Below are 25576 nucleotides of genomic sequence, written 5' to 3' on the forward strand. Positions count from 1 at the left end.
ACATATTTCTTGTGTTACATTTAATGATTTAATGATGTTATTGACCAGTAAGTTGAGATTTCTCCAAGTGGTTTACATCTCAAGAGACAGTAGTGACTAAAAATGTTTGGGACGGGAAAGAAAAATGCTGGTGTCAGAATGATAGTCTGTTCTATTTGGTAACATTCAATTAGCAAAAGCCAGGAGCACAAAATGGTGTGATTGATGATCAAAAAACTAAAACTATGTCCCCTTTTCATACACAGGATGACCTCAGTCGGGGGGAGGCTGTGGCAAGTGGCAGCCAGGAGGTCCACCAACGCCCTCCTCCTCCTGCCCCAGCTACAGGAGACCAGCCACAGCCTGGAAGGATGCCTGGTGGGAAGTCACAAAGGAAGACTAGAGAGTGATGGCCTGGGTTAAGTCTGGTGTGCCAGAAGATGCAGCCTCTTGAAGATCCACATCCTGGGGACAGAAATGGCATCAGAATTTCCTGCTCTCTAGGACTTCGGGACCAGACTTCTCTCCCTGAGATATCTACTCCTCAGGCCACCAATTTTTTAATATCTCATTTAGTCATGTCTGCCCTGGGGGCCAAAAGCTGCACCAAAGTTAAGAAGTTTCTCCAGTGCTGCGTTCCTAGTTTTATTTTCTAGCAAACAAAATAAATTTTTATTTTCTTTGATGAAATACTTGTGTAATGTGTTTTCCTTCAAAAAGTACAGTTTATTTGTGAGCAGGCAGGTACATTTCAAAAAATACAAAGTGAACTAAATAACAAGGGGTAACAACACTAAACAACCTCCTGTCGATTAAAAAAGAAAAAGAAAATATAAAAAATACAATAATGTTGTTGTTGTTGTAAGTTTACACACACACAAAAAAAATAAATAAAAATAAGGCGAAGTGAGCAAAGTGTCTTTAAAGGAGATTTTTAGGGAATCCCCCCCCCCAAAAACATCCAAAAAATAAAAAACAAAATAAAAAATTGTGTAGATGTGACGCAAACTAAAATTGTATTGCTGAAATGGTTAAAAAAGAGTAATGAAATCAGTTTGGGAGAAGTGTGTGTGACTATGAGCATCAAAAGAAGTTCGTTCTTGCAGCATTGTTAAAGAACAAGAGAATGCACTTGATGAATGATTTTTTAACATTGCAGCGTGACGAATGTGCTATATTGCTTACGAGCAGTAGTTTTACCTGAACGAGCACTTCCGTGTCGCAATTTGAATGTAAGCATGCGTGGCACTTGGTCCGATCAAAATGCTCTACACATGATCGGATTAGGTCCGACCGGCCCAGTTGGTCGGGAAATATTTCCAACATGTTGGAAAATTGGGTCAGACGGAGATTCGGACGGAATCAGTCCGATGCATACCACACACAGTCGGATTATCCGACGAAACGGTCCGATAAGACACATTCCGACGGATTCTCCGACCGTGCGTACAAGGCTTAAGAGGGGTGAGGTAAGCTCTATGTAATATTTAGATTTGGGATAGTCTAGCTTGGGAGAAACCTCTCTGCATATCTCGAGTACCTCCTCCCATTCCCCATCTTCCATCTGACCTAAATCTCTTTCCCACCGTATCTTTGGGGCGTATGCAATTTTGTTAGAAATTGATTGGGGTGGATAGCATATGAGTAAGATGAAATAAGGCCCTTGGGGTCGGCGCTTCTAGCCACGGACATAATAGGGTTAGTGGTGGGTGGCAGGTAAACTTCTTGTGGGAATTGTGAACGAGCCACGTGTCTACCCTGTAGGTATAGAAAGTGCATATTGTTTTGTATTGCAAACTCCTCCTGTAATTGGTTAAAAGGTTTGGGGGTACCTCTAGAAAGTAGGTGTTGCAAATAGTACACACCTTGCTTGCTCCACATCTATTGTACCTGAATTTTTACAAATTCCTTCATATGTTTGTTGTTCCATAATGGCGTATAGTCATAGTAAGTCGAGATTCCTAATTTACCAGTGGCTATATCCCATATGCGCCTGTATTGTTGGAGGATAGGTGCAATTTCTTCATCCTAACCAATGGTGCCTGAGCCCATGGTAATAGCATATAGTGGGTCACCGGTTTGTTGAGCACACTTGTGGAAAATCAAGGTTATAAAGCGAACTCCATCAGTCTTATCCTGGTGGAAAAAATGGGAGAGCTGTGCTGCAATGTAATAGTGGTTGAAGTCTGGTAATGCTGTGAGGGGGCTGTCTGTTGAGTTCTTGAGCGTTTGCCAGGCAATTTTGTGCCTATTTTTACCCCATACAAAGGGACCTAGAAGGGCTTCTAGCATTTTAAAATATTTTAGTGGGAGGTATATAGGAGAGTAAAAACAAGAGAAATAGGGTTAGAGATGAGACATTTGTAAGAATAGTCCTATACTTCTGCAGCCAAACCTTCTTTCTATTAATTACATTTTCCCATTAACGTAGCATAAATTTACCAAAAAACAAAAACAAAAAACAAACACCCAACTAGACAACATAAATGAGATGAAAGTTTTCATGTTATAGTTTACTTGTTTTTAAAATCAGATGCGTGCTCAAAGATTAACTCTCCCTATATATGTTGTATTTTTTTTCTTCTTCTTATTTTAATTTTTTCTATTTAGCTGTTCTTTTTTTGTGAGGTAGGGCTAAGGGGGGGGGGGGGGGGGGGGGTTGCTGGGCTTGAGGGAAGGGATAACCTTAAATAGATTCACGTTGATTACTCTACAAATGAGGTGTGCATGGTTAGGTCACAGTAGAAGGCCCCCGGTTATGCCTAGCAAGGCAATGAGAGGTGTATATGAAATGGGTAGATGGTATGATTGGAGTGTTTTGAATGCAAGATATGTAAGGCTCAGTAGGTATATAAGGTGGAGGAAAGATTGGAAGAAGCACATTCAAGAGAATAGAGTTTTTCACGAAGTACACTTGATCACTAAGATACCACAGGCAAAAAGTATTAGTAAAAGGCTAATCGAGTTAATTAGTAAGGAAATGATACACAGTGTCACAAGATTAATAGGAAATGTAAGCACTAATGATTAAAACCACACTGTTAAACATAGGTGACTTGGTCATGGACAGTGTTTCAACTAGTTTCGCGCCCGATTCATCAGGAAAAACATCTGCTATTTAATAGACACAAGATCAATGGCAATATAATCAATCATATATAAAAAATATATTCTACAATTCAGCAATATATGTTACACAAGGAGGGAAAAGGGGGGAGTGTAAGACTGCTTTCCCAAGTCCTGGTGTGCACATGGCACAGGTCGTCAGCAGTGAGGGAGGTCTCCCGTCGCAACTGGGGGAGATTTACAAGTCAAGGGGCTGGAGTCTGGGTGAAATGAGGTACATAAGGTAAATGAGCCAAACAATTATGTAACGGATGAAAAGAGAGCCCAGTGAAATAAGGTGTTGCGGAATGGTGGGTGGTTACCATAAAGGGGATGTTGGTGGTGCAAATAATGAATAAATTGTGAATTTTGATAAAAAATAGGTAATGGATGAAAGGGAATCCAAGAAAAACAACCAAACTGAATTGATGTGAGAAAAAACAAAGGCATGTACACCACAGTGAGGAATGGAGGGGGATGGGTGGATAGAGATGAAGGGGGGAGTTGCCTATGGCCACATCACCCAGAAAAAGCCTGACCTAGTCGGATCTCGGAGACTAAGCAGGATCGGCCTGGTTAGTATCTGGATGGGAGACCATCTAACAAATATCTATAAGCCTGAATGTTTTTTGGCCAGAAAATTGCATGTGGGGGGGCTAACCCTTCCATATGTACCACCTAATATCTCTATTTTGATGTAGAATATCTCTGAAATGATGTGAGATCTAATGTTAAAACCACTTGATCTTAACGGATCTAACGAATATTTATCAGCCTGAATGATTTTTGGCCAGAAAATTTGATAAGGGGGATGATGGGTTAGCCCCCCTGCAAATAACTGTTAATATTGCTTCTTCTGTGTGAGATCTAACGCAAACAACGGTTGATCTAACCTGATCTAACAAAGATCTAACAAACTGAATACGATTTTTTCAAAAAGTTTGATATGAGTGGCTAACCCGGCAGAGGTACTTTTACCTACTGTACATTGTAATAAATCACAACAGACGGAGGCTAGAGGTTACAGAAAGGTCACTGCTCAATACAAACAACCAAACATTGATACGATCTCATCTGATCTTGGATGCTAAGCAGGGTCGGGCCTGGTTAGTACCTGGAAATACTAGGTGCCGTAGGTTTTTTTTAATATGTTGTTGGCGTCGATGACCTGTTTTATTTTTCTGTTTGTTTGCCGAGGTGAACATCTTGGCGTTTGTCAAGAAGGTTGAGAGTGGCCAGCAAGATCACCTACGGCCACATCACCTTGATCTCATCTGATCTCGGCTGTTAAGCAGGGTCGGGCCTGGTTAGTAGCTGGATGGTAGACGGCCTGGGAATACCAGATTCCGTAGGCAATTTTTTAATATGTTATTGGCGTCGACAACCTGTTTTACTTTTCTGCTTATTTGCGAGGTGACCATCTTTGCGTTTGTCAAGAGGATTGAGAGTGGCCAGCAAGATTGCCTACGGCCACATCACCCAGAATGCACAAGATCTCGTCTGATCTCAGATGCTAAGCCGGGTCGTGCCTGGTTAGTACCTGGATGGGAGACCGCCTGGGAATACCAGGGGCTGTAGGCTTTTTTTTAATATGTTGTTGGCGTCGATGACCTGTTTTATTTTTCTGCTTGTTTGCCGAGGTGACCATCTTGGCGTTTGTCAAGAGGGTTGAGAGAGGCCAGCAAGATCGTCTACGGCCTCATCAACCTGAAAGCGCCCGATCTTGTCTGATCTCAGATGCTAAGCAGAGTCGGGCCTGCTTAGTAGCTGGATTGGAAACCGCCTGGGAATACCAGGTGCCATAGGCAATTTTTTAATATGTTGTTGGCGTCGACAACTTGTTTTATTTTTCTGCTTGTTTGCTGAGGTAACCATCTTGGCATTTGTCAAGAGGGTTGAGAGTGGCCAGCAAGATCGCCTACGGCAACATCACCCTGAATGCACCCTATCTCGTTTGATCTCGGATGCTAAGCAGGTTTGGGCCTGGTTAGTACCGAGATGGGAGACCGCCTGGGAAAACCTGGTGCCGTATGCTTTATTTTAATATGTTGTTGGCGTCGATGACCTGTATTATTTTTCTGCTTGTTTGCCGATGTGACCATCTTGGCGTTTGTCAAGAGGGTTGAGAGTGGCCAGCAAGATCGCCTATGGCCACATCACTCTGAATGTGCCTGATCTCTTTTGATCTCGGACGCTAAGCAGGGTCGGGCCTGGTTAGTACCTGGATGGGAGACCGCCTGGGAATACCAGCTCTCATAGGCTATTTTTTAATATGTTGTTGGGGTTGACGACCTGTTTTATTTTTCTGCTTGTTTGCCGAGGTGACCATCTTGGCGTTTGTCAAGAGGGTTGAGAGTGGACAGCAAGATCCCTTACAGCCACATCACCCCGAATGCGCCTGATCACATTTGATCTCGGATGCAAAGCAGGGTTCGGCCTGGTTAGTACCTGAATGGGGGACCACCTGGGAATGCCATGTGCCGTAGCCTTTTTTTAATATGTTGTTGGCGTCGACGACCTGTTTTATTTTTCTGCTTGTTTGCTGAGGTGACCATCTTGGCATTTGTCAAGAGGGTTGAGAGTGGCCAGCAAGATCGCCTACAGCCATATCACCCTGAATGGGCCCGATCTCATATGATCTCGGATGCTAAGCAGGGTCGTACCTGGATGGGAGACTGCCTGGAAATACCAGGTGCCGTAAGTTTCTTTTTTAATATGTTGTTGGTGTCGATGACCTGTTTTATTTTCCTGTTTGTTTTCCGAGGTGACCATCTTGGCGTTTTTCAAGAGGGTTTAGAGTGGCCTGCAAGATTGCCTACGGCCATTTCACCCTGACTGTGCCCGCTCTCGTCTGATTTCGGATGCTAAGCAGGGTCGGGCCTGGTTAGTACATGGATGGGAGACCGCCTGGGAATACCGGGTGCCATAGGCTTTTTTTTAATCTGTTGTTGGCGTCGACGACCTGTTTTATTTTTCTGCTTGTTTGCCGAGGTGACCTTCTTGGCGTTTGTCAAGAGGGTTGAGAGTGGCCAAAAAGATTGCTTACGGCCACATCACCTTGAATGCACCCGATATCATCTGATCTCAGATGCTAAGCAGGTTCGGGCCTGGTTAGTACTTGAATGGGAGACCGCCTGGGAATACCAGGTACCGTAGGCAATTTTTAATATGTTGTTTGCGTCGACGACCTGTTTTATTTTTCTGCTTGTTTGCCGAGGTGACCATCTTGGCGTTTGTCAAGAGGGTTGAGCGTGGCCAGCAAGCTTGCCTACGGTCACATCACCCTGAATGCGCCTGATCTCGGATGTTAAGCAGGGTCGGGCTTAGTAAGTACCTGGATGGGAGACCGCCTGGGAATACCAGGTGCCGTAGGCCTTTTTTAATATGTTGTTGGCGTTGACGACCTGTTTTATTTTTCTGCTTGTTTGCCGAGGTGACCATCTTGGCGTTTGTCAAGAGGTTTGTGAGTGGCCAGCAAGATTGTCTACGGCCTCATCATCCTGAATGCACCCGATGTCAGATGCTGAGCAGGTTCGGGCTTGGTTAGTAGCTGTGATGGGAGACCGCCTGGGAATACCAGGTACCGTAGGCAATTTTTTAATATGTTGTTGGCGTCGACGACCTGTTTTATTTCTCTGCTTGTTTACTGAGGTGACCATCTTGGCATTTGTCAAGAGGGTTGAGAGAGGCCAGCAAGATCGCCTACAGCCATATCACCCTGCATGCGCCCCGATCTCATCTGATCTCGGATGCTAAGCAGGGTCGTGCCTGGTTAGTACCCGGATGGGAAACTGCCTGGAAATACCTGGTGCCGTAAGTTTCTTTTTTAATATGTTGTTGGTGTCGACGACCTGTTTTATTTTTCTGTTTGTTTTCCGAGGTGACCATCTTGGCGTTTTCAAGAGGGTTTAGAGTGGCCAGCAAGATTGCCTAAGGCCACATCGCCCTGACTGTGCCCGCTCTCATCTGATTTTAGATGCTGAGCAGGGTCGGGCCTGGTTAGTACCTGGATGGGAGACCGCCTGGGAATAGCAGGCGCCGGAGTATTGTTTTTAATATGTTGTTGACGTCGACGACCTGTTTTATTTTTCTGCTTGTTGGCCGAGGTGACCAGCTTGGCGTTTGTCAAGAGGGTTGAGAGTGGCCAGCAGGATTGCCTACGGCCACATCACCCTGAATGTGCCAAATCTCATCTGATCTCAGATGCCAAGCAGGGCTGGGCCTGGTTAGTACCTGGATGGGAGACCATTTTGTAATACCAGGTGCCGTAGGCTTTTTTTTAACATGTTGTTGGCATCGATGACCTGTTTTATTTTTCTGCTTGTTTGCCGAGGTGACCATCTTGGCGTTTGTCAAGAGGGTTGAGAGTGGCCAACAAGATCCCATACAGCCACATCACCCCGAATGCGCCTGATCACGTCTGATCTCGGATGCAAAGCAGGGTCCGGCCTGGTTAGTACCTGAATGGGAGACCACTTGGGAATGCCATGTGCCGTAGCCTTTTTTTTAATATGTTGTTGGCGTCGACGACCTGTTTTAGTTTTCTGCTTGTTTGCTGAGGTGACCATCTTACCATTTGTCATGAGGGTTGAGAGTGGCTAGCAAGACCGCCTACGGCCACATCATCCTGAATGCACCCTATCTTGTCTGATCTCAGATGCTAAGCAGGTTCGGGCCTGGTTAGTACCTGGATGGGAGACTGCGACGACCTGTTTTATTTTTCTGCTTGTTGGCCGAGGTGACCAGCTTGGCGTTTGTCAAGAGGGTTGAGAGTGGCCAGCAGGATTACCTACGGCCATATCACCCTGAATGTGCCTAATCTCATCTGATCTCAGATGCTAAGCAGGGCTGTGCCTGGTTAGCACCTGGATGGGAGACCATCTTGCAATACCAGGTGCCGTAGGCTTTTTTTTTAAATGTTGTTGGCGTCGATGACCTGTTTTATTTTTCTGCTTGTTTGCCGAGGTGACCATCTTGGCGTTTGTCAAGAGGGTTGAGAGTGGCCAGCAAGATCACTTACAGCCACATCACCCGAATGCGCCTGATCACGTCTGATCTCGGATGCAAAGTCAGGGTCTGGCCTGGTTAGTACCTGGATGGGAGACGGTCTGGGAATACTAGGTGCCGTAGGCTTTTTTTTAATATGTTGTTGGCGTCGACGACCTTTTTTATTTTTCTGCTTGTTTGCCGAGGTGACCATCTTGGCGTTTGTCAAGAGGGTTGAGAGTGGCCAGCAAGCTTGCTTACGGTCACATCACCCTGAATGCGCCTGATCTCGGATGTTAAGCAGGGTCGGGCTTGGTAAGTACCTGGATGGGAGACCGCCTGGGAATACCAGGTGCTGTAGGCTTTTTTTAATATGTTGTTGGCGTCGACGACCTCTTTTATTTTTCTGCTTGTTTGCCGAGGTGACCATCCTGGCGTTTGTCAAGAGGGTTGAGAGTGGCCAGCAAGATCGCATACAGCCACATCACCTTGAAAGCGTCCGTTCTCGGATGCTAAGCAGGGTCATGCCTGGTAAGTACCTGGATGGGATACCGCCTGGGAATACTAGGTGCCAAAGGCTTTTTTTTATATGTTGTTGGCGTCGACGACCTGTTTTATTTTTCTGCTTGTTTGCCGAGGTGACCATCTTGGCGTTTGTCAAGAGGTTTGTGAGTGGCCAGCAAGATTGTCTACAGCCTCATCATCCTGAATGCACCCGATCTCAGATGCTGAGCAGGTTCGGGCCTGGTTAGTAGCTGTGATTGGAGACCGCCTGGGAATACCAGGTACCGTAGGCAATTTTTTAATATGTTGTTGGCGTCAACGACCTGTTTTATTTCTTTGCTTGTTTGCTGAGGTGACCACCTTGGCATTTGTCAAGAGGGTTGAGAGTGGCCAGCATGATCGCCTACGGCCACATCTCCCTGAATGCACCCTATCTCGTTTGATCTCAGATGCTAAGCATGGTCGGGCCTGTTTAGTACATGGATGGGAGACCGCCTGGGAAAACAAGGTGCCGTAGGGTTTTTATTAATATGTTGTTGGCATCGACGACCTTTTATTTTTCTGCTTGTTTGCCAAGGTGACCATCTTGGCGTTAGTCAAGAGGGTTGAGATTGGCCAGCAAAATCGCCTACAGCCACATCACCCTGAATGCGCCCGATCTCATTTGATCTTGAATGCTAAGCAGGGTCGGGCCTGGTTAGTACCTGGATGGGAGACCGCCTGGGAATACCGGGTGCCATAGGCTTTTTTTTATCTGTTGTTGGCGTCGACGACCTGTTTTATTTTTCTGCTTGTTTGCCAAGGTGACCTTCTTGGCGTTTGTCAAGAGGGTTGAGAGTGGCCAGAAAGATTGCTTACGGCCACATCACCTTTAATGCACCCGATCTCATCTGATCTCAGATGCTAAGCAGGTTCGGGTCTGGTACTTGAATGGGAGACCCCCTGGGAATACCAGGTGCCATAGGCTTTTTTTAATATGTTGTTTGCGTCGACGACCTGTTTTATTTTTCTGCTTGTTTGCCGAGGTGACCATCTTGGCGTTTGTCAAGAGGGTTTAGAGAGGCCAGCGAGATTGCCTATGGCCACATCAACCTGAATGCACCCGATCTCATCTGATCTCGGATGTTAAGCAGGGTCGGGCCTGATTAGTAGCTGGATAGGAGACCGCCTGCGAATACCAGGTGCCGTAGGCAATTTTTTAATATGTTGTTGGTGTCGACGACCTGTTTTATTTTTCTGCTTGTTTGCTGAGGTGACCATCTTGGCATTTGTCAAGAGGGTTGAGAGTGGCCAACAAAATCGTCTATGGCCACATCACCCTGAATGCGCACCATCTCGTCTGATCTCAGATGCTAAGCAGGGTTGGGCCTGGGGCGTGTCCGGATGTAGAAGGGGATAGACGTGCCGCTGTGGAGCTCCACCGATCCTCCATCCATCCGCCGCCATCCTTCACCGCCGCTGGCCCGGAGACCCTCCACATCCTTCACACCAGATACCAGACAGACCCGACATCTATACTAGCAGAAATTGGCCGGATCGGCTGCACCGGAGAGTTAATACACGGCGGAGACCCGCCGCCATCTTGAGGCCTACGAGGCCTCCACCATCCGCGGGCTCACGTGCCGCTATCGGCGGACCGAGCGGTGTCAATCTGGGCATCTTACTGGCAGCGATCCCCCTGGAGTGTGCTGCAAGCTGTGGGGGCCCCCATCGACCACTAGCGGCCCCGTGGCGGCCGATTTTGAACGTCCGGGGCCCGCCGCCATCTTGCGGCCTACTGTGACTGGGACAGCCTCAGGTAATATGCATCTGCTGGTCAGGCCTGCTTCTCCATAGACACCACCACTGCACTAACCTCAGCAAGCTGCGCTGCCTCCCCTGTGTCACCCCCTGAGCTTCAGCGGTGTTGAGCTGCCTGCCTTGTGTCAGCATCTGTGCACAGCCATACTGAACTGCCTCCCTGTACTGCTATCTATGCTACAGCTTTACTGAACTGCACCCCTGTACTGCTCTCTATGTTACAGCTTTACTGAACTGCCCCCTGTAATGCCATCTGTGCCATAGAACTACTGCTCTGCACCCCCGTGATGCTATATGTGCCACAGCAATACTGACTCACCCCCCTGGGCTAGCGTCTGTGCCGCAAGTGGCTCTGCTGCCTCCCTGTGCTAGTCTCGGTGCCACCATCATGCCACACTGCATCTTCCAGCTAACATCTATGTTGTGACAGCTCTAACCTACCTCCTTGGGCTATTATCTGTCCCTCACCACTGCTGACCTGCCTCCCTGTGTTATGCTTTGTGCCACAGCTATCCTGAACTGCCTTCACGTTCTTCCACCTGTGCCACAGCACTACTACGCTGCCTCCCTGCACTATCGCCTGTGACATAGCGATACTGAACTGCCTTCCTATACTAATGTCTGTGTTCCACTAATGCTGACCTGCCTTCCTCTGTCCACATCTGAGTCCTGGCATCATTGAACTGGCCTTTTGGGCATGAGAGGGGGTAAACATAACTCCAGACGGAAGACTTCTTCTGCCCTGGTACCGTCCCCGCAGCTCGTGCAGCAGCAGCAGACCCCGCCTGCTGGCGACAACATGGCGACCCAAACCCCACCGCAGGACCCGGCCACCGTGGAGGAGGACAGATTTCAAGCGCTGATGCAGGCTATCTCGGGGTGCAAAACGACCCTGACAGCAAAAATTTACCTCCTGCAGACAGATGTGGGGTTGGTGCGTCGTGATATGGACAAGTTCCGGGAGCGGGTGGGGGAGGTGGAGCGACGGGTGGGAGACACCAAAGATGCCCTCAGAGACCACCGTGCCTCCCTCCATACTCTTCAGGTGCGGGTGCGGGCGCTGGAGTCCCGAGCGGAGGACAGCGAAAATAGGAGCAGAAGGAACAACCTCCGCGTGGTGGGCCTACCGGAGGGGGAGGAGGGAGAAGACCCTGCAACCTTTGCTGAGCATCTTCTCCGCACTCTCTTATCAGCAGCGGTGTTTTCTCCCCATTATGCGGGGACCGCCTGGTGCGATTACTAAACCTCAGGGATTGGGATCTGGTCCTCCGCGAGGCGTGGAAAATCCCTGAGCTACGGTTTGCCAATGCCCGTCTCATGCTGTTTCCGGACTACTCCATAATGACCCAGTGGCAGGAAGACTTTTGACCATGTCAAGGCCCAGCGAGAAACATCAAATACGGTATGCTGTTCCCTGCACGCCTTCGGGTGGGGAGTCCACCTGCTACTTTACTTCGCCGGGAGAGGCTTCACAATGGCTGGACACTCTACCCAGGCCCCGGTAACTATGGTGCCCTTTACAACCTACGCTTCTAATGTTGTTCCCTGATGTCTCCTGCTCTCTCTCCCCTCCCCCCTTTATTCATCATTTCAATTCATCATTATCCTTCATTTACTGACTCCCCTGATGTAACTCTCTACTGAGGAGAACTGTGTGCCTTAGGCCCAGGTGTGTGTGGGCCCCGAGCTCTACTACTTGGGCCAGTTGTCCCCCTGCCTGAGACATCATGGCTCATCCCCCCTCTCTCTCCCCGGATCCTGGCTTTTTACTAGTGCTGGACCTAGGAGCTGTATGGACTCATTGCCCAGTTGGGATCCTGGACATTGTTGGGGGGTGGTGGGGGGAATACTTAGCGTCAACAGAGTCTTCATGCAAATAGAGCAATATGCTACAGTCATTGTTTTATGCCTTAATTCACTGTAATATTTTTAAGTATGTGCCCTTAACCTCGGTCAAGTGATCCTGATTCATTACTCTATCTATGCTGGTTTTCTATTCTTGGTCTCCCGGGCTGGTGCTGCGCGGACGTCAGCAACCGTGCAATTTTCAGCTCACAACTCCACCTCGGGCTACCCCTTAGTTCTCTCTGTGCCCCCGCAGGAGTTCTACCTGATTTGCTCCGGTTGAGCTGAGTTTTGGTTTTGGGAATGGGCACTCCGAGTTCCCCAACGGCAGTGCAGGGTGGGGGGAGGGGGGGTTTGGGTTGTTTTATTTTACATTACTGTACATGTTGGAATGGTTTTGCAGTGGTACCTTTCTCGGGTGGGACCCCCACCGTTGGCAGTGGTTGCTGTTGGCGGTCTGGGCCTCCAGGCTGGTGCCGGGGAGGGGGCGGAGTGATACTTGTCTCCACTCGGGCCCAGGGATTTGGTGCTCCCCTGGCGTTCACTTGCGGCAGACCTCGCTATGACTCAGATGAGGCTGCTGTCCTGGAACGTCCGGGGACTGAACGATAAATTGAAATGCTCCCTGGTATGGGCCTATCTTAAGCAGCATAGCCCACATGTGTGCATCCTGCATTAGACACATCTTGTGGGGGGTAGGATTTTAAGCCTGCGGAGGCAGTGGGTGGGCAGGGGTTATCACTCTACTTGCTCATGTTATGCCCGAGGGGTTAGCGTATTGATACATAAATCCCTGTCTTGTGAAATATTAAATGTCCAACTAGACCCGGGGGGCAGATATGTGATCCTGCATGCTGTTATAGACACGGTGGAAATGGTAATTGTGGGACTTTACATCCCGCCACCACTGCCCTGTTGAAGCTTCTGGTTTCCCTTATCTCTAGCTACCCCACTGATAACATTATTATCGCGGGTGACTTTAACATGGTTCCAAACCCTGCACTGGATAGGATGTCCCTGGATGGTGGAGTGGACTCCCCGCTATCAAAATGGGCGGACCTGTATGGCCTTACTGATGTTTGGCGGTGGCGACACCTGGGAGAGAGGGCCTACACATGTCACGCTACATCATATAGAGCTATGTCACGGATTGACCTGGTGTTGGTTAGTGGCGGGATGCTCTCACGGGTGCGGGTGGTGGACATGCTTCCGAGAGGAATCTCGGATCATGCCCCCATGCTATGCACCTTTCAAATGCTGACTCCCCCCACGGAGAAAATCTGGCGCTTATCCAGGTACTGGATCTCTGACCCACTGGTGGAGATAGAGATTTCTAAACATATCCAGACTTACTGGCTGGCAAATGCGGGTTTTGCCTCAGCACTTAATGTGTTGGATGCGTTTAAGGCATATATTAGGGGGGCATACCAATCCTCTATAGCTAGGGCCTGCCACGACTCTGCAATTACCTTAGCGGAGGCTTAGGCGTCTGTCAGGGAGCTGGAGGCTCGTTTCGCCTCCACCCAGAACCCGTTACCTACTTAGACATGCAAACGTCCTACAGGGAGGTGATGCTTATTAGGATGGCGGGGGTGAACAAGCAACAACTAGCTCAGACGCACTGCATTTTTGAGCAGGGGGGAAAACAAGCCGTTTGCTGGCCTGGTTGGCTAGAGAGCAACAGCCTATTACCTCTATTGCCCGTATTCGGGGCTTGGATGTCACGGTGCTGGTGGACTCCTCACTCATAAATGCCTGGTTCATCTCCTACTATAGCGATCTTTATAGCTCTCGAGTAGACTACTCGGAGACTGACCTTGACCAGTTTCTGAACCGTATACACCGTATTTTCCGGCGTATAAGACGACCTTTTACACTAAAAGAAAACAGCCAAAAAGCATGGGTCGTCTTATACGCCGGGTATAAAGCAAAGCCATCTTGTATGCAAGCCTCCCGCTGCATAACATCCCTCTGGATGCTTACTGAATGTGCGGTAATACTGTATACACCGCTGAGCCAATCCTGCAAGCGATGTATTCTATTAGTGAATACAAAGCCTGCTCAGATTGGAGTAACCACCTCTGCCAATCCGAGCAGGCTACATACGGTAGCCTGCTCTGATTGGCTTTGAGAGTCAGAGGCACGGGCTGATGATGTTACAGCCCCTGCCAATCCAAGCAGGCTTTGTATTCATTAATAGAATTCCTTCGCTCGCTGTGATTGGCTTAACGCGGTATACTGTATGTATACTGTGAGACAGTGTTAACTGTTACACAAAGCGCTACTGAACATACAGCATTACCGCACATCCAGCAGGCTGACAGACTGGTCGGAAGGGGGTCATCTTATACGGCAAGTATAGCACAAATCCAACATTTAAAATGGAAGATTAGGGGTCGTCTTATATGCCCAGCCGCCTTATACGCCGGCAAATACGGCAGTTCCCTACTCTCTCTCCTGAGGTTCGGCGGGCGCTGGGGGAACTCCAGGAGGGGAAAACTCCGGGCCTCGATGGGATTCCTCCAGAATTTTATAGACAGTATGGGGGCGAGTTAGTCCCCAGGCTGCACTATATGATAATCCAGTCTCTTCGGGGGGGGGGGCCCTACCGGCGTCCATGGCGGAGGCGATTATAGTGGTTATACCCAAACCGGGTAAGGACCCGGAGCTGTGTTCCTCCTAAATAAGATGATGGTCTTGCCCAAGTTCACCTATTTGTTTCGACAAACTCCAGTGCATATTCCCCAGGCCTTCTTTCGGAAGTTAAATAGTTTGATTATTTCCTTTATCTGTAACGGCGGCACCCCGAGGATAGCGCAGAGCACGCTTCAGCTTCCGCTCTCTTTGGGGGGTTTGGCGTTACCGTGTTTTGTGAAATACTACTGGGCCGCAGTCTTGGTAACGGTGCGGTGGTGGCTGACAGCTGAGCCGGCGAACCCTGCAGCTACCCTTGAGGCGGCACTCCTAGGCTCTTACTCCGAACTCCGGAATCTGGTCCACAGAGGCCCTAAGTCCAATCCCAGGGTTACTCCCTCGATGCGGACCACGCTGAGGGTTTGGGATGTAGTTAGGACCAGAATAGGGAAACCGCACAGTTGGTCCCCTGATACTCCGCTGTGGGGGAACCCGCGGCTGCCCCACTTCTGAACCATTCCGGACCCGATGTTGTGTGCCCGGAGTGGTATCAAAACCTTGGCGGATGTCTCCTCCCTGCAGGGGTTGCTTCCATATGATGAACTGAAATGTAGGCACGGGCTACCTAACTCCATGTTTTTTAGGTACCGGCATGCCTATCGTGCACAGTTTCCATGTGCTATAGTTTTGGAGGCGACCCCTGTGGAGACCATTCTGGCCCTCTCAAATGAAAAGAAAATGCTGTCGACCCTATATGCTGTACTAAATAGTATAGATACATCTGTTGTCTCCCGTCTGTTCTCCAGATGGCAGCGGGATATACCAGAATTAGCGGAGGAGGATTGGGAGGAGGGTGTCCAGCAATATCTACCCCTCATGATATCCTCTAGAGACAGATACTACTCCCCAGACCGTTTGGCCAGAATTTACCCTAACAGAACTGGTATGTGCCCTAAATGTGGCTTGGCCTCTGGTACGTTCTTCCATATTGTCTGGTCCTGTGTGCACTTACAGGCCTTCTGGAGGGGGGTGGCGTCGGAGATCGGCTCTATAGGCCGATTCGATGTCCCCTGTGATCCACTACCCCTTTTATTGGGGATTGTGGACACGCTCCCAGTCCCGCAGGCTAAAAAACAATTTGTATTCTATTCAGCCTTTTATGCTAGGAAAGCTATCCTAATCAAATGGCAGGACCCTAGTCCCCCAACGGTTTCCCAATGGAGAGCCCTGATCGATGCGGCCTTACCGCTCTATAAGTTGACGTACTTAGGAAGAAACTGTCCCAACAAATTTGATAAGATATGGGGCCCCTGGACCAAAGAGAGACCACTCCCTTAATCACTAAGCTCCAGATGGTGTAAGAATCTTTAGCTGGGAAGGTGGTAACGGTAGGGAGGGCCGGAGAATTTGTCTGCCCTTTTAAGTTACATGGGGATGATCTGTGTTTGGAATAGATTATCGTATCCCGCTCGTGATGATGTGTAGTCCACGGATCTTACTCTGAGTGCAATTCTGGCTTACTAGAAACACTGTCTGAATGTATGTTGTAACCCGATATGTTTATATGCTGCTTATCCCAGATTTGACTTTTCTCTCTGAATACTCTTCTTGATTTACTGCTGTAAACTGCCATATTAATCACTGCTGAGATTGTACCACTGTTCTGACATGTACTATAAAAATTTAATAAAACCTTATGTTAAAAAAAAAAAAAAACAGGGTTGGGCCTGGTTAGTACCTGGATGGGAGACCGCCTGGGAATACCAGGTGCTGTAGTCTTTCTTTTAATATGTTGTTGGCATCGACGACCTTTTTTTTTCTGCTTGTTTGTGACCATCTTGGCGTTTGTCAAGAGGGTTGAGTGTGGGCAGTGAGATTGCCTATGGCCACATCACCCTTCATGTGCCCGATCTCGTCTGATCTCAGATGCTAAGCATGGTCGGGCCTGGTAAGTAGCTGGATGGGAGACTGCCTGGGATTACCAGGTGCCATAGGCAATTTTTTTATATGTTGTTGGCGTTGACGACCTGTTTTATTTTTCTGCTTGTTTCCTGAGGTGACCATCTTGGCATTTGTCAAGAGGGTTGAGAGCGGCCAGCAAGGTCGCCTACGGCCACATCACCATGAATGCACCCTATCTCATTTGATCTCGGATGCTAAGAAGGGTCGGGCCTGGTTAGTTCCTGGATGGGAGACCGCCATGGAATGCCAGGTGCCGCAGGCTTTGTTTTAATATGCTGTTGGCCAAGGTGACCATCTTGGCGTTTGTCAAGAGGGTTGAGAGGTTGCAGCAAGATCGCCTACAGCCATATCACCCTGAATGCGCCCAATCTCATCTGATCTCGGATGCTAAGCAGGGTCGTGCCTGGTTAGTACCTGGATGGGAGACCGCCTGGAAATACCAGGTGCCGTAAGTTGTTTTTTAATATGTTGTTGGCGTCGACGACCTGTTTTATTTTTCTTCTCGTTTCCGAGGTGACCATCTTGGCGTTTGTCAAGAGGGTTTAGAGTGGCGAGCAAGATTGCCTACGGCCACATCACCCTGAATGTGCCTAATCTCGTCTGGTCTCAAATGCCAAGCAGGGTTGGGTCTGGTTAGTACCTGGATGGGAGACCATTTTGTAATACCAGGTGCCGTAGGCTTTTTTTTAATATGTTGTTGGTGCCGATGACCTGTTTTATTTTTCTGCTTGTTTGCCGAGGTGACCATCTTGGCGTTTGTCAAGAGGGTTGAGTGTTGTCAGCAAGCTTGCCTATGGTCACATCACCCTGAATGCGCCTGATCTCGGATGTTAAGCAGGGTCGGGCCTGGTAAGTACCTGGATGGGAGACCGCCTGGGAATACCAGGTGCCGTAGGCTTTTTTTTAATATGTTGTTGGCATCGACAACCTTTTTTTCTGCTTGTTTGCCGAGGTGACCATCTTGGCGTTTGTCAAGAGGGTTGAGAGTGGCCAGCAAGATCGCATACAGCCACATCACCTTGAAAGCACCCGATCTTGGCCGAACCTGTATGCTAAGCAAGGTCAGGCCTGGTAAGTACGTGGATGGGAGACCGCCTGGGAATACCAGGTGCCGTGGGCATTTTTTTTATATGTTGTTGGTGTCGATGACCTGTTTTATTTTTCTGCTTGTTTGCCGAGGTGACCATCTTGGCATATGTCAAGAGGGTTGAGAGAGGCCAGCAAGATTGCCTACAGCCACATCAACCTGAATGCACCCGATCTCATCTGATCTCAGATGCTAAGCAGGGTTGGGCCTGGTGAGTAGCTGGATAGGAGACCGCCTGGGAATACCAGGTGCCATAGGCAATTTTTTAATATGTTGTTGGCGTCGACGACCTGTTTTATTTTTCTGCTTGTTTGCTGACGTGACCATCTTGGCATTTGTCAAGAGGGTTGAGAGTGGCCAACAAAATCGTCTATGGCCACATCAGCCTGAATGCGCACCATCTCATCTGATCTCAGATGCTAAGCAGGGTTGGGCCTGGTTAGTACCTGGATGGGAGAACGCCTGGGAATATCAGGTGCCATAGGCTCTTTTTTAATATGTTGTGGGCGTCGACGACCTGTTTTATTTTTCTGTTTGTTTGCCGAGGTGACCATCTTGGCGTTTGTCAAGAGGATTGAGAGTGGCAAGCAAGATCACCATAGGCCACATAACCCTAAATGCACCAGTTCTCATCTGATCTCGAATGCAAAGCAGGGTTGGGACTGGTTAGTACCTGGATGGGAGAACGCCTGAGAATACCAGGTGCCATAGGATTTTTTTTAATATGTTGTTGGCGTCGACGACCTGTTTTATTTTTCTGCTTGTTTGCCAAGGTGACCCTCTTGGCGTTTGTCAAGAGGGTTGAGAGTGGCCAGCTAGATCACCAATGGCCACATCACCCTGAATGCGCCTGATCTGGTCTGAATTCGTATGCTAAGCAGCGTCGGGCCTGGTTAGTACCTGGATGGGAGGCCGCCTGGGAATACACGCTCTCATAGGCTTTTTTTAAATATGTTGTTGGCGTCGACGACCTGTTTTATTTTTCTGCTTGTTTGCCGAGGTGACCATCTTGGCGTTTGTCAAGAGGGTTGAGAGTGGCCAGCAAGCTCACCTTCGGCCACAGAACCCTTAATGAACCCGATCTCATCTGATCTTGGATGCTAAGCAGGGTCGGGCTTGGTTAGTACCCGAATGCGAGACCGCCTGGGAATACCAGGTGCCTTAGGCATATTTTTAATATGTTGCTGGCGTCGACGAACTGTTTTATTTTTCTGCTTGTTTGCCGAGGTGACCATCTTGGCGTTTGTCAAGAGGGTTCAGAGTGGCCAGCAAAATTGTCTATGGCCTCATCACCCTGAATGCGCCCGATCTCAACTGATCTGATGGCCTGGTGACGGGCCTGGTTAGTATTTGGATGGGAGACCGCCTGGGATATCAGGTGCCGTAGGCTTTTTTTTAATATGTTGTTGGCGTCGATGACCTGTTTTATTTTTCTGCTTGTTTGCCGAGGTGACCATCTTGGCGTTTGTCAAGAGGGTTGAGAGTGGCCAGCAAAGCACCTATGGCCACATAAACCTGAATGCACCCGATCTCATCTGATCTCAGATGCTAAGCAGGGTTGGGCCTGGTGAGTAGCTGGATAGGAGACCGCCTGGGAATACCAGGTGCCGTAGGCAATTTTTTAATATGTTGTTGGCGTCGACGACCTGTTTTATTTTTCTGCTTGTTTGCTGACGTGACCATCTTGGCATTTGTCAAGAGGGTTGAGAGTGGCCAACAAAATCGTCTATGGCCACATGAGCCTGAATGCGCACCATCTCATCTGATCTCAGATGCTAAGCAGGGTCGGGCCTGGTGAGTAGCTGGATAGGAGACCACCTGGGAATACCAGGTGCCGTTGGCAATTTTTTAATATGTTGTTGGCTTCGACGACCTGTTTAATTTTTCTGCTTGTTTGCTGAGGTGACCATCTTGGCGTTTGTCAAGAGGGTTGAGAGTGGCCAGCAAAGGGCCTATGGCTACATTACCCTGAATGCGCCCAATCTCATCTGATCTCGGATGCTAAGCAGGGTCGCGCCTGGTTAGTACCTGGATGGGAGACCGCCTGGAAATACTAGGTGCCATATGCTTTTTTTAATATGTTGTTGGCGTCGACGACCTGTTTTATTTTTCTGCTTGTTTGCCGAGGTAACCATCTTGGTGTTTGTCAAGAGGGTTGAGAGTGGCCAGCAAGATCACCTACGGGCACATCACCCTGAATGCGCCTGATCTTGTCTGATCTCAGATGCTAACCAGGGTCAAGCCTGCTTAGCACCTGGATGGGAGCCCGCCTGGGAATACCTGGTGCTGTAGGCAATTTTAATATTTTGTTGGCGTCGACGACCTAATTTATTTTTCTGATTGTTTGCTGAGGTGACCATCTTGGCATTTGTCAAGAGGGTTGAGAGTGGCCACCAAAATCACCTACGGCAACATCACCCTGAATGCACCCCATCTCTTATGATCTCAGATGCTAAGCAGGGTCAGGCCTGGTTAGTACTTGGATGGGAGACAGCCTGCGAATACCAGGTGCCGAAGGCTTTTTTTTAATATGTTGTTTGCGTCAATGACCTGTTTTCTTTTTCTGCTTGTTTGCCCGAGCTGACCGTCTTCCCGTTTGTCAAGAGGGTTGACAGTGGCTATTAAGATCTCTTTCGGCCACTTCACCCTGAATGTGCCCGATCTCATCTGATCTCAGACGCTAAGCAGGGTCGGGCCTGGTTAGTACCTGGATGGGAGACCACCTGGGAATACCAGGTGCCGTCGGCTTTTTTTTAAAATGTTGTTGGCTACGACGACCTGTTTTATTTTTCTGCTTGTTTGCTGAGGTGACCATCTTGGCGTTTGTCAAGAGGGTTGAGAGTGGCCAGCAAGTTTGCATACGGCCATATCACCCTGAATGCACCCGATCTCATCTGATCTTGGATTCTAAGCAGGGTCGGTCCTGGATGGGAGACCGCCTGGGAATACCAGGTGCCGTGGGCTTTTTTTAAAAATGTTGTTGGTGTCGACGACCTGTTTAATTTTTCTGCTTGTTTGCCGAGGTGACCATCTTGGCGTTTGTCAAGAGGGATGAGAGTGGCCAGCAAGATTGCTTACGGCCACATCAACCTGAATGCTCCCGATCTCATTTGATCTCGGATGCTAAGAAGGGTCGGGCCTGGTTAGCACCTGGATGGGAGACCGCCTGGGAATACCAGGTGCCGTTGGCTTTTTTTAAATATGTTGTTGGTGTCGACGATCTGTTTTATTTTTCTGCTTGTTTGCCGAGTTGACCATCTTGGCATTTGTCAATAGGGTTGAGAGTGGCCAGCAAGATCGCCTACGGTCGCATCACCCTGAATGTGCCCGATCTCGTCTGATCTTGGATACTAAGCAGGATCTGGCCTGGTTAGTACCTGGATGAGAGACTGCCTGGGAATACCAGGTGCTGTAGGCTTTTTTTAATATGTTGTTGGCGTTGACGACCTGTCTTATTTTTCTGCTTGTTTGCCCGAGGTGACCATCTTGGCGTTTGTCAAGAGGGTTGACAGTGGCTATTTGATTGCCTTCAGCCACTTCACTCTGAATGTGCCAGATCTCGTCTGATCTCAGATGCTAAGCATGGTCAGGCCTGGTTAGTACCTGGATGGTAGACCGCCTGGTAATACCAGGTGCTGTAGGTTTTTTTTAAATGTTGTAGTCGTCGACGACCTGTTTTATTTTTATGCTTGTTTGCCGAGGTGACCATCTTGGCGTTTGTCAAGATGGTTGAGAGTGGCTGGCAAGATCGCCTTGGCCACATCACCCTGAATGCGCCCGATCTCATCTGATCTTGGATACTAAGCAGGGTTGGGCCTGGTTAGTACCTGGATAGGAGACCGCCTGGGGATACCAGGTGCCATAGGCTATTTTTAATGTTGACGTCGACGACCTGTTAATTTTCTGGTTGTTTGCCGAGGTGACCATCTTGGTGTTTGTCAAGAGGGTTGAGAGTGGCTATTAAGATCGCCTTTCGGCCACTTCACCCTGAATGCGCCCGATCTCATCTGATTTCAGATGCAGAGCATGGTCGGGCCTGGTTAGTACCTGGATGGCAGACCGCCTGGGAATACCAGGTGCCGTAGGCAATTTTTTAAAAATGTTGTTGGCGTCGACGACCCGTTTTATTTTTCTGCTTGTTTGCCGAGGTGACCATCTTGGCGTTTGTCAAGAGGGTTGAGAGTGGCTGGCAAGATCGCCTTGGCCACATCACCCTGAATGCGCCCGATCTCATCTGATCTCGGATACTAAGCAGGGTCGTGCCTGGTTAGTACCTGGATGGGAGACCGGCTGGATATACCAGGTGCCGTAAGTTGTTTCTTAATATGTTGTTGGCGTCGACGACCTGTTTTATTTTTCTGCTTGTTTCCGAGGTGACCATCTTGGCGTTTGTCAAGAGGGTTTAGAGTGGCCAGCAAGATTGCCTACGGCCACATTACCCTGAATGTGCCTAATCTCGTCTGGTCTCAAATGCCAAGCAGGGTTGGGTCTGGTTAGTACCTGGATGGGAGACCATTTTGTAATACCAGGTGCCGTAGGCTTTTTTTTAATATGTTGTTGGCGCCGATGACCTGTTTTATTTTTCTGCTTGTTTGCCGAGGTGACCATCTTGGCGTTTGTCAAGAGGGTTGAGAGTGGCCAGCAAGATCGCTTACAGCCACGTCACCCCGAATGCGCCTGATCTTGTCCAATCTCGGATGCAAAGCAGGGTCCGGCCTGGTTTGTAACTGGATGGGAGACCGCCTGGGAATACTAGGTGCCGTAGGATTTTTTTAATATGTTGTTGGCATCGACAACCTGTTTTATTTTTCTGCTTGTTTGCCGAGGTGACCATCTTGGCGTTTGTCAAGAGGGTTGAGAGTTGTCAGCAAGCTTGCCTATGGTCACATCACCCTGAATGCGCCTGATCTCGGATGTTAAGCAGGGTCGGGCCTGGTAAGTACCTGGATGGGAGACCGCCTGGGAATACCAGGTGCCGTAGGCTTTTTTTTAATATGTTGTTGGCATCGACAACCTTTTTTTCTGCTTGTTTGCCGAGGTGACCATCTTGGCGTTTGTCAAGAGGGTTGAGAGTGGCCAGCAAGATCGCATACAGCCACATCACCTTGAAAGCACCCGATCTTGTCCGATCCTGTATGCTAAGCAAGGTCAGGCCTGGTAAGTACGTGGATGGGAGACCGCCTGGGAATACCAGGTGCCGTGGGCTTTTTTTTAATATGTTGTTGGTGTCGATGACCTGTTTTATTTTTCTGCTCGTTTGCCGAGGTGACCATCTTGGCGTTTGTCAAGAGGGTTGAGAGAGGCCAGCAAGATTGCCTACAGCCACATCAACCTGAATGCACCCGATCTCATCTGATCTCAGATGCTAAGCAGGGTTGGGCCTGGTGAGTAGCTGGATAGGAGACCGCCTGGGAATACCAGGTGCCGTAGGCAATTATTTAATATGTTGTTGGCGTCGACGACCTGTTTTATTTTTCTGCTTGTTTGCTGACGTGACCATCTTGGCATTTGTCAAGAGGGTTGAGAGTGGCCAACAAAATCGTCTATGGCCACATCAGCCTGAATGCGCACCATCTCATCTGATCTCAGATGCTAAGCAGGGTTGGGCCTGGTTAGTACCTGGATGGGAGAACGCCTGGGAATATCAGGTGCCATAGGCTCTTTTTTAATTTGTTGTGGGCGTCGACGACCTGTTTTATTTTTCTGTTTGTTTGCCGAGGTGACCATCTTGGCGTTTGTCAAGAGGATTGAGAGTGGCCAGCAAGATAACCATAGGCCACATAACCCTAAATGCACCAGTTCTCATCTGATCTCGAATACAAAGCAGGGTTGGTACTGGTTAGTACCTGGATGGGAGAACGCCTGAGAATACCAGGTGCCATAGGAGTTTTTTTAATATGTTGTTGGCGTCGACGACCTGTTTTATTTTTCTGCTTGTTTGCCAAGGTGACCCTCTTGGCGTTTGTCAAGAGGGTTGAGAGTGGCCAGCTAGATCACCAATGGCTACATCACCCTGAATGCGCCTGATCTGGTCTGAATTCGTATGCTAAGCAGGGTCGGGCCTGGTTAGTACCTGGATGGGAGGCCGCCTGGGAATACACGCTCTCATAGGCTTTTTTTAAATATGTTGTTGGCGTCGACGACCTGTTTTATTTTTCTGCTTGTTTGCCGAGGTGACCATCTTGGCGTTTGTCAAGAGGGTTCAGAGTGGCCAGCAAGCTCACCTTCGGCCACATAACCCTTAATGAACCCGATCTCATCTGATCTTGGATGCTAAGCAGGGTCGGGCTTGGTTAGTACCCGGATGCGAGACCGCCTGGGAATACCAGGTGCCTTAGGCATATTTTTAATATGTTGTTGGCGTCGATGACCTGTTTTATTTTTCTGCTTGTTTGCCGAGGTGACCATCTTGGCGTTTGTCAAGAGGGTTCAGAGTGGCCAGCAAAGCGCCTATGGCCACATAAACCTGAATGCACCCGATCTCATCTGATCTCAGATGCTAAGCAGGGTTGGGCCTGGTGAGTAGCTGGATAGGAGACCGCCTGGGAATACCAGGTGCCGTAGGTAATTTTTTAATATGTTGTTGGCGTCGACGACCTGTTTTATTTTTCTGCTTGTTTGCTGACGTGACCATCTTGGCATTTGTCAAGAGGGTTGAGAGTGGCCAACAAAATTGTCTATGGCCACATCAGCCTGAATGCGCACCATCTCATCTGATCTCAGATGCTAAGCAGGGTCGGGCCTGGTGAGTAGCTGGATAGGAGACCACCTGGGAATACCAGGTGCCGTTGGCAATTTTTTAATATGTTGTTGGCGTCGACGACCTGTTTCATTTTTCTGCTTGTTTGCTGAGGTGACCATCTTGGCGTTTGTCAAGAGGGTTGAGAGTGGCCAGCAAAGGGCCTATGGCTACATTACCCTGAATGCGCCCAATCTCATCTGATCTCGGATGCTAAGCAGGGTCACGCCTGGTTAGTACCTGGATGGGAGACCGCCTGGAAATACTAGGTGCCATATGCTTTTTTTTAATATGTTGTTGGTGTCGACGACCTGTTTTATTTTTCTGCTTTTTTGCCGAGGTAACCATCTTGGTGTTTGTCAAGAGGGTAGAGAGTGGCCAGCAAGATCACCTACGGGCACATCACCCTGAATGCGCCTGATCTTGTCTGATCTCAGATGCTAACCAGGGTCGAGCCTGCTTAGCACCTGGATGGGAGCCCGCCTGGGAATACCTGGTGCTGTAGGCAATTTTTAATATTTTGTTGGCGTCGACGACCTAATTTATTTTTCTGATTGTTTGCTGAGGTGACCATCTTGGCATTTGTCAAGAGGGTTGAGAGTGGCCACCAAAATCACCTACGGCAACATCACCCTGAATGCACCCCATCTCTTATGATCTCAGATGCTAAGCAGGGTCAGGCCTGGTTAGTACTTGGATGGGAGACAGCCTGCGAATACCAGGTGCCGTAGGCTTTTTTTAAACATGTTGTTGGCGTCAACGACTTGTTTTATTTTTCTGCTTATTTGCCGAGGTGACCATCTTGGCGATTGTGAGAGTGGCCAGCAATATCTCCTACGGCCACATCACCCTGAATGCGCCTGATCTTGTCTGATCTCGGATGCTAAGCAGGGTCAGGCCTGTATGGTAAACCGCCTGGGGATACCAGGTGCCCC

The 25576-nt window shown here is 48.8% G+C and overlaps 41 pseudogenes; all 41 read left to right on the forward strand.

Moving 5' to 3' along the window:
• The first annotated feature begins 4546 nt into the window (after positions 1-4546).
• On the forward strand, positions 4547-4665 carry LOC143931379 (5S ribosomal RNA; annotated as a pseudogene).
• Positions 4666-5000: 335 nt separating this feature from the next.
• Positions 5001-5119, forward strand: LOC143931368 (5S ribosomal RNA; annotated as a pseudogene).
• Positions 5120-5227: 108 nt separating this feature from the next.
• LOC143932657 (5S ribosomal RNA) lies at positions 5228-5346 on the forward strand (annotated as a pseudogene).
• A 551-nt stretch (positions 5347-5897) lies between these two features.
• Positions 5898-6016, forward strand: LOC143932369 (5S ribosomal RNA; annotated as a pseudogene).
• A 108-nt stretch (positions 6017-6124) lies between these two features.
• Positions 6125-6243, forward strand: LOC143932305 (5S ribosomal RNA; annotated as a pseudogene).
• A 107-nt stretch (positions 6244-6350) lies between these two features.
• Positions 6351-6459, forward strand: LOC143931138 (5S ribosomal RNA; annotated as a pseudogene).
• Positions 6460-6784: 325 nt separating this feature from the next.
• On the forward strand, positions 6785-6904 carry LOC143932613 (5S ribosomal RNA; annotated as a pseudogene).
• A 335-nt stretch (positions 6905-7239) lies between these two features.
• On the forward strand, positions 7240-7358 carry LOC143932567 (5S ribosomal RNA; annotated as a pseudogene).
• Positions 7359-7871: 513 nt separating this feature from the next.
• Positions 7872-7990, forward strand: LOC143932691 (5S ribosomal RNA; annotated as a pseudogene).
• A 335-nt stretch (positions 7991-8325) lies between these two features.
• LOC143932659 (5S ribosomal RNA) lies at positions 8326-8434 on the forward strand (annotated as a pseudogene).
• Positions 8435-8975: 541 nt separating this feature from the next.
• Positions 8976-9094, forward strand: LOC143931486 (5S ribosomal RNA; annotated as a pseudogene).
• A 106-nt stretch (positions 9095-9200) lies between these two features.
• LOC143931285 (5S ribosomal RNA) lies at positions 9201-9319 on the forward strand (annotated as a pseudogene).
• A 107-nt stretch (positions 9320-9426) lies between these two features.
• Positions 9427-9541, forward strand: LOC143931885 (5S ribosomal RNA; annotated as a pseudogene).
• A 107-nt stretch (positions 9542-9648) lies between these two features.
• LOC143931121 (5S ribosomal RNA) lies at positions 9649-9767 on the forward strand (annotated as a pseudogene).
• A 6964-nt stretch (positions 9768-16731) lies between these two features.
• On the forward strand, positions 16732-16850 carry LOC143931666 (5S ribosomal RNA; annotated as a pseudogene).
• A 108-nt stretch (positions 16851-16958) lies between these two features.
• LOC143931378 (5S ribosomal RNA) lies at positions 16959-17077 on the forward strand (annotated as a pseudogene).
• A 74-nt stretch (positions 17078-17151) lies between these two features.
• Positions 17152-17270, forward strand: LOC143931546 (5S ribosomal RNA; annotated as a pseudogene).
• A 107-nt stretch (positions 17271-17377) lies between these two features.
• Positions 17378-17496, forward strand: LOC143931482 (5S ribosomal RNA; annotated as a pseudogene).
• Positions 17497-17604: 108 nt separating this feature from the next.
• On the forward strand, positions 17605-17713 carry LOC143932361 (5S ribosomal RNA; annotated as a pseudogene).
• Positions 17714-18043: 330 nt separating this feature from the next.
• On the forward strand, positions 18044-18162 carry LOC143932585 (5S ribosomal RNA; annotated as a pseudogene).
• Positions 18163-18270: 108 nt separating this feature from the next.
• On the forward strand, positions 18271-18389 carry LOC143931611 (5S ribosomal RNA; annotated as a pseudogene).
• Positions 18390-19399: 1010 nt separating this feature from the next.
• Positions 19400-19518, forward strand: LOC143931123 (5S ribosomal RNA; annotated as a pseudogene).
• A 334-nt stretch (positions 19519-19852) lies between these two features.
• LOC143932551 (5S ribosomal RNA) lies at positions 19853-19971 on the forward strand (annotated as a pseudogene).
• Positions 19972-20078: 107 nt separating this feature from the next.
• Positions 20079-20197, forward strand: LOC143931944 (5S ribosomal RNA; annotated as a pseudogene).
• Positions 20198-20531: 334 nt separating this feature from the next.
• LOC143932140 (5S ribosomal RNA) lies at positions 20532-20650 on the forward strand (annotated as a pseudogene).
• A 324-nt stretch (positions 20651-20974) lies between these two features.
• Positions 20975-21093, forward strand: LOC143932235 (5S ribosomal RNA; annotated as a pseudogene).
• A 108-nt stretch (positions 21094-21201) lies between these two features.
• Positions 21202-21320, forward strand: LOC143931323 (5S ribosomal RNA; annotated as a pseudogene).
• A 107-nt stretch (positions 21321-21427) lies between these two features.
• Positions 21428-21546, forward strand: LOC143932133 (5S ribosomal RNA; annotated as a pseudogene).
• A 106-nt stretch (positions 21547-21652) lies between these two features.
• Positions 21653-21770, forward strand: LOC143931206 (5S ribosomal RNA; annotated as a pseudogene).
• A 101-nt stretch (positions 21771-21871) lies between these two features.
• LOC143932124 (5S ribosomal RNA) lies at positions 21872-21990 on the forward strand (annotated as a pseudogene).
• Positions 21991-22100: 110 nt separating this feature from the next.
• LOC143931999 (5S ribosomal RNA) lies at positions 22101-22217 on the forward strand (annotated as a pseudogene).
• Positions 22218-22324: 107 nt separating this feature from the next.
• Positions 22325-22443, forward strand: LOC143931807 (5S ribosomal RNA; annotated as a pseudogene).
• A 334-nt stretch (positions 22444-22777) lies between these two features.
• On the forward strand, positions 22778-22886 carry LOC143932362 (5S ribosomal RNA; annotated as a pseudogene).
• A 103-nt stretch (positions 22887-22989) lies between these two features.
• LOC143932004 (5S ribosomal RNA) lies at positions 22990-23108 on the forward strand (annotated as a pseudogene).
• A 108-nt stretch (positions 23109-23216) lies between these two features.
• On the forward strand, positions 23217-23335 carry LOC143932254 (5S ribosomal RNA; annotated as a pseudogene).
• A 108-nt stretch (positions 23336-23443) lies between these two features.
• Positions 23444-23562, forward strand: LOC143931612 (5S ribosomal RNA; annotated as a pseudogene).
• A 562-nt stretch (positions 23563-24124) lies between these two features.
• On the forward strand, positions 24125-24243 carry LOC143932154 (5S ribosomal RNA; annotated as a pseudogene).
• A 107-nt stretch (positions 24244-24350) lies between these two features.
• LOC143932684 (5S ribosomal RNA) lies at positions 24351-24469 on the forward strand (annotated as a pseudogene).
• Positions 24470-24803: 334 nt separating this feature from the next.
• On the forward strand, positions 24804-24922 carry LOC143932374 (5S ribosomal RNA; annotated as a pseudogene).
• A 108-nt stretch (positions 24923-25030) lies between these two features.
• On the forward strand, positions 25031-25149 carry LOC143931372 (5S ribosomal RNA; annotated as a pseudogene).
• Positions 25150-25256: 107 nt separating this feature from the next.
• LOC143931871 (5S ribosomal RNA) lies at positions 25257-25375 on the forward strand (annotated as a pseudogene).
• Positions 25376-25576: the final 201 nt, after the last annotated feature.

Source organism: Lithobates pipiens, unplaced genomic scaffold, assembly GCF_037356315.1.
Source record: "Lithobates pipiens isolate NorthernLeopardFrog02 unplaced genomic scaffold, aLitPip1_a1.2 Scaffold_25, whole genome shotgun sequence".
Classification (NCBI taxonomy): Eukaryota; Metazoa; Chordata; class Amphibia; order Anura; family Ranidae; genus Lithobates; species Lithobates pipiens.